This window comes from Sinohyriopsis cumingii, chromosome 18, assembly GCF_028554795.1.
Source record: "Sinohyriopsis cumingii isolate HCF-2022 chromosome 18, ASM2855479v2, whole genome shotgun sequence".
Lineage (NCBI taxonomy): Eukaryota > Metazoa > Mollusca > Bivalvia > Unionida > Unionidae > Sinohyriopsis > Sinohyriopsis cumingii.
Window position 1 is genome coordinate 77,855,609 of NC_142978.1, and position 16,295 is coordinate 77,871,903.

General features: G+C 34.6%; 2 non-coding genes across 2 annotated transcripts; both read left to right on the top strand.

Annotated features, from left to right (window-relative positions):
- The first annotated feature begins 1,434 nt into the window (after positions 1-1,434).
- On the top strand, positions 1,435-1,550 carry LOC149777101 (U5 spliceosomal RNA). The gene has a single exon (XR_016416376.1). It is a non-coding gene; the product is annotated as a U5 spliceosomal RNA (small nuclear RNA).
- Positions 1,551-15,784: 14,234 nt separating this feature from the next.
- LOC149777102 (U5 spliceosomal RNA) lies at positions 15,785-15,900 on the top strand. The gene has a single exon (XR_016416377.1). It is a non-coding gene; the product is annotated as a U5 spliceosomal RNA (small nuclear RNA).
- Positions 15,901-16,295: the final 395 nt, after the last annotated feature.

The window sequence follows — 16,295 nt, forward strand, 5'->3', positions numbered from 1 at the left end:
GGAGGCCTCGTATTTCTAGCTACTTTTATGTATTTGTGATTGAAAATCTCTAACGAAATCTGAGTTGTTACTTACATAAACTTTGTATTACTATTATTTTTGATGGATAGTAACACCGGCTGCATTCATTTAAACTCAAAACATACAAATCTATGAAAACGGCATGACACGTTTCCGACAGAAAATAATTTTCAATGCTGGCGATGTATCACAGCAGGTGACATATCTTAAAAGAAATGAAGAATTTACACGTAAGTATTAAGGTTTTAAATGCTAATTTTAAACTACATGGAATTAAACGGGAACCCGGATGGCCGAGTGTTCTAAAGCGCTCGACTTTACCAATCACTGCCATCTCATCTCGATCCACGTGGTTCGGGTCTCGGGGTCGGTCTATGTGTGTATATGAGAAAGGTTGCCATTAGCCTCTCGTGAGTCGGTGGCTCTTCCCGAGGTTTTCTCCAGTTTCTTATGCCACTATTTATACTGGCCGCCATGTATAGCCTATCACGTGCTGAAAAATGGCGTTATTCCCACAACAACAACATGGGAATATGTTATGCGCCTTTTTCGCGAGTTGGATCTAACAGAGAAGCAGTTTTAGCAGTAGGAAGAGAAACTCATTGATGCTCATTTTACAAAGAGTTTTCAATTTAATTTTCCTGAAATCTATACCTCAAAAGCCGAAATCTAAGCTGCGTACCACTACCGAAACGAGAGAGGAAACAATGCTCTAAATATAGACTGGGACTACTTTTGTGGGTACTGATCCGGAAGTAATAATTGCGACTCAATTTCATTAACGGCAGCCTAAACATGTCTGAATCTTTACTTAACCATGTGTGGACCACCTATTGGAATTGTACCAAACGCAATAAAGACAGTTAATGGTCTAAGCTTGGTATAACATACCCTAGTTTGCTAGTACATATGCCAGGTTTAAGGTCTACATTGCTCTCCTCGGAGAAGACAGATGATATCCCAAACATCTGAAACATCCACACGTTGCATTAATCTAAAATGGAATTTTTTTTCTTCAAGTAAATTTTGATTTCCTATATGAATAAAACACCTGTTATTTTTTTCCAAATTAGTAATCTTTTCCTGATGTATAAATAGGTAGTTATAATCCATCTCGATAACTCGAACATCTAACGAATGTGGATTACATCCCTTTTACTGTCAAATTAACTCCCCCTGCCTTTTCCACGACAAGAAATATAGAAATATTAATTAGTATCCTTTCTACCAGTATAAAGAAAATAAATGGGTTTCACTGAAATTCAAAATAGCCAATAGCAAAATGACACTGTATATTGAAAACTATGACCCTTTTGGATCTTTGTAGACATAACCATTCCACTATCGTCTTTACAAAAGCATTTGGAAAGTTCAAACTATTTCTCTTCAAAATAAAGCGTGAAAGTATAATGATTACTCTGGTTTCTCTTCACATCGTATTAATCTTTCGCCTTTTACTAAAGATTACCGTGGAGAGGAACATTTAATGAGTCTATAGACCATTCTTTGAAGCCTCACTTTGGTGAGGTACCAATTCAATTAAAGTAAACCTCTAGTTCAAATTTAGCATTTTGTTCTCTTTTCTTCTAACCAGATCCAAATGGAAGATAGTAACCGATGATTATATAATCAGGTCTCAGTACTTCCAGTTCGGTACTCACAAAGGTAGTTCTAGTCTATTGTTAGAACATTTATTCCTCTCTCATTGTCATGGTGATAGAAGAGTTATATTTATGCGATTTTGATAGGGATTTAAAGGTCATTGTTTATTCTTGAGAATATGAGCTCAGGTGTGGTTTTCCATGTGTATTTCGGCGATAGTGCATAGTCAGTAATAAGGCCATGGTGATGATCCGGAAGTGAAATATGTGTTCTGTTTACATACTGCTCTGTTGACAGTCCAGCCTCTCAAAAAAACCTTTGGCAAGAACTTCACCGTGAAGGTATTTTTAGATTAACATATGATTTGTACTGATTGTCACACAGTGGAAATGTCAGTCTCGAGAACCAAATGTAGAGAACATATAACAAAATTAATTGTGCTATGTCCTGTCAGTGCAGTATTTGAGTAAAGATTAAACTGGTATTAAATCTTTATTATTAATGAACGACACATGAAATTTCAATATGTTATGTATATTGACTTTGAAAAACAGTAGAATGAAATTAGAAATAAAAAGTTAAGTTTTATTTTGAAAAATTTAAATGAAATTTAAAAAGAAGTATAAAAAATTAAAACATTTACTCCAAAATATATAATATTTGTTGAAATGATATTAAATGATATCAGCATGTAAATATTCCTACACCATATATAAGTTCCAATGTTGGATATTTGTCAAATTTTGTCAGAGAAAATATCTTTGTAAGTCAAAATGAGACCATCATTTAAAATACACGAAGACAAAATTCCAATTTGTATTGGTCATTCAAAGTATTTATTAGGGGTCCAAGCAGTTAATTTATGTGTTTATCATGGGGTCACTTCCTGAGTAACACATATCTGCTTGTATGGCCTTCAGTAATTTTTTACAAACATAGTTATAGGGTATTTAGTGAGAGGACAGAGATGAAAACTTTATACTAGAACCTAGTCAAGTTCTCTACTAAATCATTTTAAACTGTCCCAGAATGAAATACAGTTCAAAGGGATAAAATATACTTTCCCCATGTATATTACCCTTGGATGTAAGAAAACAGCAAAATAATATAAGCTGAACACAAAATGCATTCCATTGTATTGTTCAGTTTGGTTACGATATTGATTGGTGTAGTGCAGCATTGTGGCCTATATGATGTTATGGGAATGCTGATGATCCATCTTGCTTTATGCATTATTAATTACTAATAATATTTGTTAACTGACACTCTAAAGATTGCATAAGAAATATTCAAACAGATTATTTGAATTTAACTTTGTACAACTGATTTTGCGATAGCTACATATCCCACATGAACAAATATTCATATATTTTAGAATGTTTGGGATCAAACGTTCACATTCAGTACATCATATAGGCTGACATTGTACATATAGTGAATCTGTAAGGCCCATTTCTGGCTGTGTGCGCTGAAAATATCCCAAAATGTTATTTTCATCATGAGTAGGCCTATGTATGATAACATATTTCAATTTAGTACTATGACAGTGTGCAGTATTGTAGCATCAGCTGATATCTGATTCCATTGAATCATTGAGTTTAATAATTGGTAACCAACACTCTTAATGATAAATGTTGAAACAGATCATTTGAATTTTGTTTGCACATTTGATCTTAACAAGTACATTGTATATGTCCCACATATGTAAATGTCCATCCTGGTTTTCACGTTTTGGGGATCAGAATTTCACATTTAGTTGACGATATAGGATTTATTGGTATCTATAGTTGATCTGTGTGGCCACATTTTGCTGTATTCATCTGCAATATCCAAAATTGTTATTTCCCTCATGAATAAGATCGCTTATAGTCATATATTTTAATTTATTACATTGTCGATTGACCTTCCTGTATACTGGTATGTACTAATGTTTGCACCAATGATCAAACCTCACCGCCCCAACATTGCCTTAAACTGTATGATACATAGTCTACCTGATTTGCTATTTAACCTGTAAATGGCTAAATATGCTTCTAGAAACCCCATATATTTTTAGGATGAATTTATCACTTTAATACATGGTCATCGCTTCACCTTTTTGAGTGTCAGTCTGTCATGTTTAATATTTTTCCCATGCTTGCAACCTTAATGTTATTTTGAAATCACCATATCGAACACATTTTAAATTCATTTACCTACATCTTACTGTTTTCTAGAATCAAGTGAGACATGTTATATCTTTTCAGGTCTAACATTGTATCTGGAACAAAATGTTAGAGTTGGATCAGTTTGGAAGCTCTCCAGTAGTCCGGTGGTGATAGCAAGGTTTCATAAGGACATGTGAAGTGTACTGTCATAAGTGACCATGATTAGTTCATATCACCACACTGATATATAGCACCACAAAGACATGGCTTAGGTCTTCATGAGAGAGAATAACACCATTTTTCAGTAAGGTAGAGCCTCCCTAGAAACTGTATTTTCCTATCCCATTGTCACCTTTTGTAGTTATTGACATTGAAATGGAATGCATTTTTGCTATACAACATGGTAGTGGTCCCATCCGAACTTTAAATCTGAGTGCGCTATTACTTATACAAACAACTGCCTACGTACCTGACACAATATGTGGAACATAGCACCTGTCACTGTTTCTTTAGTGTCTACACCTATATGCATCTGGACAGGCATATTGCGGTTTGCTGCCAAAATCACTATGAGCTGTGTTGCTTCACTAACCCTGGGAAAAATGATATCACTTGTACAGACTTAAGCTACCATTTGTTTTAAATACCATGTATTAGTCAACTTTGCTGTCTAAAATTTGTCAAACTGAATTTTAAAACTTGTAGGAAAATTTATATTTTCAATAAAATGTAGTTTTTAAAATTTAAATGTTTATTTAAATTTCCTTTATCAATAATTTCAAATTGTAAACATATTCTCAGAGAGGCCTTGTACATTCAGGTTTTCATTGCATTGAAAAATTCTTATAATTAAGGAAGATATAGCAAATTAAGTTTTGGTTTCTCAAGAGCACTTGGACCAAAACTTGCACCCTGTGGAACACCAGCACTACACACTTTCTGAAAGGTGTCACGTGTCTTGTTTGTAATAAAATTCAAAAAGACTTCATGTATAAAATTGAAATAGGTGTGGCATGCAAATATAAAAGTTTGACTAAAATTGGCCATAACAAATTGGGCCTGTCAGGAATCAGGTCACAATTAGTACATCCAGTTCAGTACCAATAGATGTAGTTCAAGTCTATTTTTAGAATATTTTTTCCTCTCATTTTGGTGGTGACAGAAGAGTTATATTTATGCATTTTTTAGGGATTTAAGAAGTATTGAGAAAGAAATGTAGAGAACATAGAGTAAAATTAATTGTGTTCTATGTCCTTATGGATCTGACCTTGTTCGATTTATTGACAAATGGAGTTTATCAGGAATATTATGTTCCCTGAATATTACTGGACCAGAAGTATGTTAGTTATCACGTCACTTTCTCGCATCATACCTTCTATTTTGTCCTCTTTATCTCACATGTATATGGTATGCATGTGTGTTTGGAAGTAAGTAACATTATCTTATGTTTATGAATTTAGCATTTGATGTGATCTTATTCAAATACATGTATGTAGATGCACGTTTGCTTTTTAGACCAACAAGTAGATCTCCGCCTTTTCTTCTTTTTTCTCCCCTGACATTACCGGTAGTGTCAGAAAAAAACAAAAGAAGCGATGATCTACTTGCTGGTCTAGTTTGCGTGGAATATGTATGCAAATGTATGTACAAGTATTATATTTGCATATGGTCATCCAAAGTGTATCAATTTAGCGTTCATATATATACCAATCATGTGCTGCAAAATGGCATTAAACCCAGTAAAACCAATCTGAATAATCAATCCGCTAATAAAAAGAGGCGTGATCTAACGATTGTGGACTAGATGTATCAAAGTTTTGGAAATTAAGATCTGTTAAGTGTATATTTGAAACTCGTCTGCAGTAAAAACGCCCTGTGTATATACATGCACGAGTGTGTGTGTGTGTGTGTGTGTGTGTTTTGACTGAAAATCAAAGAACCGAAGGTACTGTAATATTAATTGCATTTGAAAGATGCAAGTTGTTTTTTTCTTGTTATTGTTGGAAAATAGCGTCAAACTCACAACATCACGCTGAATATGAGTAAACAGTGTGTGTGTGTGTGTGTGTGTGTGTCTAATATCAACGAACCTAAAGCGCCATAAGCTTACGTCCATGTGCAAGTGGCAACATGGTTGGGGTTTTTTGTTTGTTTGTTGTGATCTGTTCATTCTTTTTTTCTCTACCTATGAGCATGTGCCATGGTATATTTCATCTTCGAACTAATTCTAAGAAATTAATAAATTCTTTGGGAAAGGCTTATTACATCGGCTTTACAATTTCATTAATGATCAAAGCTGCTCAGATTTGCTCCTTGAGGCATCTAACGAAACCAAATTAAAGCAAAACAGACGAAATAACATTAAGGAAATTTTTTTGACTATGGCTGCCTAAAAATAATTCAAAAAGAACAATCTTAAAACCATTCACATGTCACAGAGTACCAGCAAGTTTTAATATGCAACTTTGGAGGCCTCGTATTTCTAGCTACTTTTATGTATTTGTGATTGAAAATCTCTAACGAAATCTGAGTTGTTACTTACATAAACTTTGTATTACTATTATTTTTGATGGATAGTAACACCGGCTGCATTCATTTAAACTCAAAACATACAAATCTATGAAAACGGCATGACACGTTTCCGACAGAAAATAATTTTCAATGCTGGCGATGTATCACAGCAGGTGACATATCTTAAAAGAAATGAAGAATTTACACGTAAGTATTAAGGTTTTAAATGCTAATTTTAAACTACATGGAATTAAACGGGAACCCGGATGGCCGAGTGTTCTAAAGCGCTCGACTTTACCAATCACTGCCATCTCATCTCGATCCACGTGGTTCGGGTCTCGGGGTCGGTCTATGTGTGTATATGAGAAAGGTTGCCATTAGCCTCTCGTGAGTCGGTGGCTCTTCCCGAGGTTTTCTCCAGTTTCTTATGCCACTATTTATACTGGCCGCCATGTATAGCCTATCACGTGCTGAAAAATGGCGTTATTCCCACAACAACAACATGGGAATATGTTATGCGCCTTTTTCGCGAGTTGGATCTAACAGAGAAGCAGTTTTAGCAGTAGGAAGAGAAACTCATTGATGCTCATTTTACAAAGAGTTTTCAATTTAATTTTCCTGAAATCTATACCTCAAAAGCCGAAATCTAAGCTGCGTACCACTACCGAAACGAGAGAGGAAACAATGCTCTAAATATAGACTGGGACTACTTTTGTGGGTACTGATCCGGAAGTAATAATTGCGACTCAATTTCATTAACGGCAGCCTAAACATGTCTGAATCTTTACTTAACCATGTGTGGACCACCTATTGGAATTGTACCAAACGCAATAAAGACAGTTAATGGTCTAAGCTTGGTATAACATACCCTAGTTTGCTAGTACATATGCCAGGTTTAAGGTCTACATTGCTCTCCTCGGAGAAGACAGATGATATCCCAAACATCTGAAACATCCACACGTTGCATTAATCTAAAATGGAATTTTTTTTCTTCAAGTAAATTTTGATTTCCTATATGAATAAAACACCTGTTATTTTTTTCCAAATTAGTAATCTTTTCCTGATGTATAAATAGGTAGTTATAATCCATCTCGATAACTCGAACATCTAACGAATGTGGATTACATCCCTTTTACTGTCAAATTAACTCCCCCTGCCTTTTCCACGACAAGAAATATAGAAATATTAATTAGTATCCTTTCTACCAGTATAAAGAAAATAAATGGGTTTCACTGAAATTCAAAATAGCCAATAGCAAAATGACACTGTATATTGAAAACTATGACCCTTTTGGATCTTTGTAGACATAACCATTCCACTATCGTCTTTACAAAAGCATTTGGAAAGTTCAAACTATTTCTCTTCAAAATAAAGCGTGAAAGTATAATGATTACTCTGGTTTCTCTTCACATCGTATTAATCTTTCGCCTGTACACGGACAACATAGAGGATAAAAACTTATATGATGAGATAATTCAATACATAAATAATATCGTGCAAATTAGAAACGATAAAATATGGACTACCAAGCCATCCGAATAACATCCAACATGTACAAAGAACTAACACATACACACACGCATACATTAAAACAGTAGGCAGAAGGGGCAGCGGGCATAACTCTATTAAAGAGTTTATCCCAACGGAAACCCAAAACCCCATCCTGCGATCACAAACTAACTATAATCAGGACTGTCTACCATTATATATAAAATTCACCACCAAAACCATTCAACCAATTACGAAATTAAACAACACAGAAACAGTACACAGAGGAGGCGGTAGGCAAAAACCCTATTAAGGAGTTTATCCCAATGGAAACCCACCATCTCCAGCTGTGACTGTCTTATTTTGTGCAGATCCAATCCCTCCACCTATACATGTACGGTAAACCTGGCCATACTACAAAAACAACTATTTCATCCCGACTAGCGAATATAGCTCTAGGCATATAACAGAAACAGATGTGAGGGCTAGAGAATTAACTCTCTTCAAGGGTTTATCCCAAGGGAATCTCAGTCAACACATCTGTAACTGATACCCCCTCCCCCCTAAACACAAAATAAACAAAGACCCACCAGAATATACAACGCTCGCTAAACAGATATGGCCTGCTGGATAAAGTCGAGGAAAGAGACTGTCTAAATAGAGTCCATGAAGGTCCTGTCTGTACAAAATCCCACCGAAAACAACAATACAATAACCTAACCAGCCCACACACATAATTTCTATCTATAGGAACCCAACAATAAGCAGATAAGTATGCACAACAACAAAGTAAACTGCGTACATGCATACACAAACACAAAAAACCACACAAAATAAAAATAAAACAAAACTACAAAGTCCAATTTTTTAAAAGAATACATCTATTTTCATTTTTATATATAAGAAAAACAAACAAAAAAAGGAAGAAATTATAACTAAATATGATTAACCTCCTAAACAATACATCATATAATGAACCTGAATCCAAACTATCCCAGTAAAACCCTTTCTAGCTGATGTTCACACGAATCTTGGAACAATGACTACCAATGATTAATTACACCCCAGCCGGGATATCAATCAAACAATTCTCCAAGTACAGATAGACCTACACCACAGGGACTAAAACCAAGACTACCGTGCCACTAGTGAAAACTAGATAGTTAACCCAAAACTCTTAAGATATGATCTAGATATTGCCAGTCTATACACAAAATCAAATGCAGTTACAACACAACACACACAAACAGCACCACACCGGACTTTAATGACTATGGCAAGTCACTCAAAAATAATAACGATAACGAAATGGGGATGGGAACGGAAACTTTTACCCTGAACTTTCGTAAAGGGAAAACGAGTACGATCCTAAGTTTCATGCATGTCGGGTTCAAGGCAAGAAAACAATCACGAGCACTAGTGTTTGCAAGTATTGACCTGAGAATGGAAACCGACCTGCCTACCGAGTGGGAACGCAGTACAACTCAGAACCCGCATGCAGGGACAACTCGAGATATATGGCGAAACGAAACAAAGATCAACCCTGACGAAAAAAAGAGATAAATAAATAAATAAAAAACAAAACCAAACAAAAAAAAGAAAAAAAAAATATACAAATAAAATAAAAAAAATAATAAAATTAAAACTTTTATATAAAACGAAATGAATACAAAAAAAGCAATATCACATATGGAATCTACATATGGGAGGACGGGGGATACAAAAATCACAAACCATGACTTTTACAAACGAAAAACAGGGTGACACCTCCAACTCTTTACCAGCATCTGCTGGAACGGAGTCATGGGGTGCCAACATAAGTTACTAAAGATTACCGTGGAGAGGAACATTTAATGAGTCTATAGACCATTCTTTGAAGCCTCACTTTGGTGAGGTACCAATTCAATTAAAGTAAACCTCTAGTTCAAATTTAGCATTTTGTTCTCTTTTCTTCTAACCAGATCCAAATGGAAGATAGTAACCGATGATTATATAATCAGGTCTCAGTACTTCCAGTTCGGTACTCACAAAGGTAGTTCTAGTCTATTGTTAGAACATTTATTCCTCTCTCATTGTCATGGTGATAGAAGAGTTATATTTATGCGATTTTGATAGGGATTTAAAGGTCATTGTTTATTCTTGAGAATATGAGCTCAGGTGTGGTTTTCCATGTGTATTTCGGCGATAGTGCATAGTCAGTAATAAGGCCATGGTGATGATCCGGAAGTGAAATATGTGTTCTGTTTACATACTGCTCTGTTGACAGTCCAGCCTCTCAAAAAAACCTTTGGCAAGAACTTCACCGTGAAGGTATTTTTAGATTAACATATGATTTGTACTGATTGTCACACAGTGGAAATGTCAGTCTCGAGAACCAAATGTAGAGAACATATAACAAAATTAATTGTGCTATGTCCTGTCAGTGCAGTATTTGAGTAAAGATTAAACTGGTATTAAATCTTTATTATTAATGAACGACACATGAAATTTCAATATGTTATGTATATTGACTTTGAAAAACAGTAGAATGAAATTAGAAATAAAAAGTTAAGTTTTATTTTGAAAAATTTAAATGAAATTTAAAAAGAAGTATAAAAAATTAAAACATTTACTCCAAAATATATAATATTTGTTGAAATGATATTAAATGATATCAGCATGTAAATATTCCTACACCATATATAAGTTCCAATGTTGGATATTTGTCAAATTTTGTCAGAGAAAATATCTTTGTAAGTCAAAATGAGACCATCATTTAAAATACACGAAGACAAAATTCCAATTTGTATTGGTCATTCAAAGTAATTATTAGGGGTCCAAGCAGTTAATTTATGTGTTTATCATGGGGTCACTTCCTGAGTAACACATATCTGCTTGTATGGCCTTCAGTAATTTTTTACAAACATAGTTATAGGGTATTTAGTGAGAGGACAGAGATGAAAACTTTATACTAGAACCTAGTCAAGTTCTCTACTAAATCATTTTAAACTGTCCCAGAATGAAATACAGTTCAAAGGGATAAAATATACTTTCCCCATGTATATTACCCTTGGATGTAAGAAAACAGCAAAATAATATAAGCTGAACACAAAATGCATTCCATTGTATTGTTCAGTTTGGTTACGATATTGATTGGTGTAGTGCAGCATTGTGGCCTATATGATGTTATGGGAATGCTGATGATCCATCTTGCTTTATGCATTATTAATTACTAATAATATTTGTTAACTGACACTCTAAAGATTGCATAAGAAATATTCAAACAGATTATTTGAATTTAACTTTGTACAACTGATTTTGCGATAGCTACATATCCCACATGAACAAATATTCATATATTTTAGAATGTTTGGGATCAAACGTTCACATTCAGTACATCATATAGGCTGACATTGTACATATAGTGAATCTGTAAGGCCCATTTCTGGCTGTGTGCGCTGAAAATATCCCAAAATGTTATTTTCATCATGAGTAGGCCTATGTATGATAACATATTTCAATTTAGTACTATGACAGTGTGCAGTATTGTAGCATCAGCTGATATCTGATTCCATTGAATCATTGAGTTTAATAATTGGTAACCAACACTCTTAATGATAAATGTTGAAACAGATCATTTGAATTTTGTTTGCACATTTGATCTTAACAAGTACATTGTATATGTCCCACATATGTAAATGTCCATCCTGGTTTTCACGTTTTGGGGATCAGAATTTCACATTTAGTTGACGATATAGGATTTATTGGTATCTATAGTTGATCTGTGTGGCCACATTTTGCTGTATTCATCTGCAATATCCAAAATTGTTATTTCCCTCATGAATAAGATCGCTTATAGTCATATATTTTAATTTATTACATTGTCGATTGACCTTCCTGTATACTGGTATGTACTAATGTTTGCACCAATGATCAAACCTCACCGCCCCAACATTGCCTTAAACTGTATGATACATAGTCTACCTGATTTGCTATTTAACCTGTAAATGGCTAAATATGCTTCTAGAAACCCCATATATTTTTAGGATGAATTTATCACTTTAATACATGGTCATCGCTTCACCTTTTTGAGTGTCAGTCTGTCATGTTTAATATTTTTCCCATGCTTGCAACCTTAATGTTATTTTGAAATCACCATATCGAACACATTTTAAATTCATTTACCTACATCTTACTGTTTTCTAGAATCAAGTGAGACATGTTATATCTTTTCAGGTCTAACATTGTATCTGGAACAAAATGTTAGAGTTGGATCAGTTTGGAAGCTCTCCAGTAGTCCGGTGGTGATAGCAAGGTTTCATAAGGACATGTGAAGTGTACTGTCATAAGTGACCATGATTAGTTCATATCACCACACTGATATATAGCACCACAAAGACATGGCTTAGGTCTTCATGAGAGAGAATAACACCATTTTTCAGTAAGGTAGAGCCTCCCTAGAAACTGTATTTTCCTATCCCATTGTCACCTTTTGTAGTTATTGACATTGAAATGGAATGCATTTTTGCTATACAACATGGTAGTGGTCCCATCCGAACTTTAAATCTGAGTGCGCTATTACTTATACAAACAACTGCCTACGTACCTGACACAATATGTGGAACATAGCACCTGTCACTGTTTCTTTAGTGTCTACACCTATATGCATCTGGACAGGCATATTGCGGTTTGCTGCCAAAATCACTATGAGCTGTGTTGCTTCACTAACCCTGGGAAAAATGATATCACTTGTACAGACTTAAGCTACCATTTGTTTTAAATACCATGTATTAGTCAACTTTGCTGTCTAAAATTTGTCAAACTGAATTTTAAAACTTGTAGGAAAATTTATATTTTCAATAAAATGTAGTTTTTAAAATTTAAATGTTTATTTAAATTTCCTTTATCAATAATTTCAAATTGTAAACATATTCTCAGAGAGGCCTTGTACATTCAGGTTTTCATTGCATTGAAAAATTCTTATAATTAAGGAAGATATAGCAAATTAAGTTTTGGTTTCTCAAGAGCACTTGGACCAAAACTTGCACCCTGTGGAACACCAGCACTACACACTTTCTGAAAGGTGTCACGTGTCTTGTTTGTAATAAAATTCAAAAAGACTTCATGTATAAAATTGAAATAGGTGTGGCATGCAAATATAAAAGTTTGACTAAAATTGGCCATAACAAATTGGGCCTGTCAGGAATCAGGTCACAATTAGTACATCCAGTTCAGTACCAATAGATGTAGTTCAAGTCTATTTTTAGAATATTTTTTCCTCTCATTTTGGTGGTGACAGAAGAGTTATATTTATGCATTTTTTAGGGATTTAAGAAGTATTGAGAAAAAAATGTAGAGAACATAGAGTAAAATTAATTGTGTTCTATGTCCTTATGGATCTGACCTTGTTCGATTTATTGACAAATGGAGTTTATCAGGAATATTATGTTCCCTGAATATTACTGGACCAGAAGTATGTTAGTTATCACGTCACTTTCTCGCATCATACCTTCTATTTTGTCCTCTTTATCTCACATGTATATGGTATGCATGTGTGTTTGGAAGTAAGTAACATTATCTTATGTTTATGAATTTAGCATTTGATGTGATCTTATTCAAATACATGTATGTAGATGCACGTTTGCTTTTTAGACCAACAAGTAGATCTCCGCCTTTTCTTCTTTTTTCTCCCCTGACATTACCGGTAGTGTCAGAAAAAAACAAAAGAAGCGATGATCTACTTGCTGGTCTAGTTTGCGTGGAATATGTATGCAAATGTATGTACAAGTATTATATTTGCATATGGTCATCCAAAGTGTATCAATTTAGCGTTCATATATATACCAATCATGTGCTGCAAAATGGCATTAAACCCAGTAAAACCAATCTGAATAATCAATCCGCTAATAAAAAGAGGCGTGATCTAACGATTGTGGACTAGATGTATCAAAGTTTTGGAAATTAAGATCTGTTAAGTGTATATTTGAAACTCGTCTGCAGTAAAAACGCCCTGTGTATATACATGCACGAGTGTGTGTGTGTGTGTGTGTGTGTTTTGACTGAAAATCAAAGAACCGAAGGTACTGTAATATTAATTGCATTTGAAAGATGCAAGTTGTTTTTTTCTTGTTATTGTTGGAAAATGGCGTCAAACTCACAACATCACGCTGAATATGAGTAAACAGTGTGTGTGTGTGTGTGTGTGTGTGTCTAATATCAACGAACCTAAAGCACCATAAGCTTACGTCCATGTGCAAGTGGCAACATGGTTGGGGTTTTTTGTTTGTTTGTTGTGATCTGTTCATTCTTTTTTTCTCTACCTATGAGCATGTGCCATGGTATATTTCATCTTCGAACTAATTCTAAGAAATTAATAAATTCTTTGGGAAAGGCTTATTACATCGGCTTTACAATTTCATTAATGATCAAAGCTGCTCAGATTTGCTCCTTGAGGCATCTAACGAAACCAAATTAAAGCAAAACAGACGAAATAACATTAAGGAAATTTTTTTGACTATGGCTGCCTAAAAATAATTCAAAAAGAACAATCTTAAAACCATTCACATGTCACAGAGTACCAGCAAGTTTTAATATGCAACTTTGGAGGCCTCGTATTTCTAGCTACTTTTATGTATTTGTGATTGAAAATCTCTAACGAAATCTGAGTTGTTACTTACATAAACTTTGTATTACTATTATTTTTGATGGATAGTAACACCGGCTGCATTCATTTAAACTCAAAACATACAAATCTATGAAAACGGCATGACACGTTTCCGACAGAAAATAATTTTCAATGCTGGCGATGTATCACAGCAGGTGACATATCTTAAAAGAAATGAAGAATTTACACGTAAGTATTAAGGTTTTAAATGCTAATTTTAAACTACATGGAATTAAACGGGAACCCGGATGGCCGAGTGTTCTAAAGCGCTCGACTTTACCAATCACTGCCATCTCATCTCGATCCACGTGGTTCGGGTCTCGGGGTCGGTCTATGTGTGTATATGAGAAAGGTTGCCATTAGCCTCTCGTGAGTCGGTGGCTCTTCCCGAGGTTTTCTCCAGTTTCTTATGCCACTATTTATACTGGCCGCCATGTATAGCCTATCACGTGCTGAAAAATGGCGTTATTCCCACAACAACAACATGGGAATATGTTATGCGCCTTTTTCGCGAGTTGGATCTAACAGAGAAGCAGTTTTAGCAGTAGGAAGAGAAACTCATTGATGCTCATTTTACAAAGAGTTTTCAATTTAATTTTCCTGAAATCTATACCTCAAAAGCCGAAATCTAAGCTGCGTACCACTACCGAAACGAGAGAGGAAACAATGCTCTAAATATAGACTGGGACTACTTTTGTGGGTACTGATCCGGAAGTAATAATTGCGACTCAATTTCATTAACGGCAGCCTAAACATGTCTGAATCTTTACTTAACCATGTGTGGACCACCTATTGGAATTGTACCAAACGCAATAAAGACAGTTAATGGTCTAAGCTTGGTATAACATACCCTAGTTTGCTAGTACATATGCCAGGTTTAAGGTCTACATTGCTCTCCTCGGAGAAGACAGATGATATCCCAAACATCTGAAACATCCACACGTTGCATTAATCTAAAATGGAATTTTTTTTCTTCAAGTAAATTTTGATTTCCTATATGAATAAAACACCTGTTATTTTTTTCCAAATTAGTAATCTTTTCCTGATGTATAAATAGGTAGTTATAATCCATCTCGATAACTCGAACATCTAACGAATGTGGATTACATCCCTTTTACTGTCAAATTAACTCCCCCTGCCTTTTCCACGACAAGAAATATAGAAATATTAATTAGTATCCTTTCTACCAGTATAAAGAAAATAAATGGGTTTCACTGAAATTCAAAATAGCCAATAGCAAAATGACACTGTATATTGAAAACTATGACCCTTTTGGATCTTTGTAGACATAACCATTCCACTATCGTCTTTACAAAAGCATTTGGAAAGTTCAAACTATTTCTCTTCAAAATAAAGCGTGAAAGTATAATGATTACTCTGGTTTCTCTTCACATCGTATTAATCTTTCGCCTTTTACTAAAGATTACCGTGGAGAGGAACATTTAATGAGTCTATAGACCATTCTTTGAAGCCTCACTTTGGTGAGGTACCAATTCAATTAAAGTAAACCTCTAGTTCAAATTTAGCATTTTGTTCTCTTTTCTTCTAACCAGATCCAAATGGAAGATAGTAACCGATGATTATATAATCAGGTCTCAGTACTTCCAGTTCGGTACTCACAAAGGTAGTTCTAGTCTATTGTTAGAACATTTATTCCTCTCTCATTGTCATGGTGATAGAAGAGTTATATTTATGCGATTTTGATAGGGATTTAAAGGTCATTGTTTATTCTTGAGAATATGAGCTCAGGTGTGGTTTTCCATGTGTATTTCGGCGATAGTGCATAGTCAGTAATAAGGCCATGGTGATGATCCGGAAGTGAAATATGTGTTCTGTTTACATACTGCTCTGTTGACAGTCCAGCCTCTCAAAAAAACCTTTGG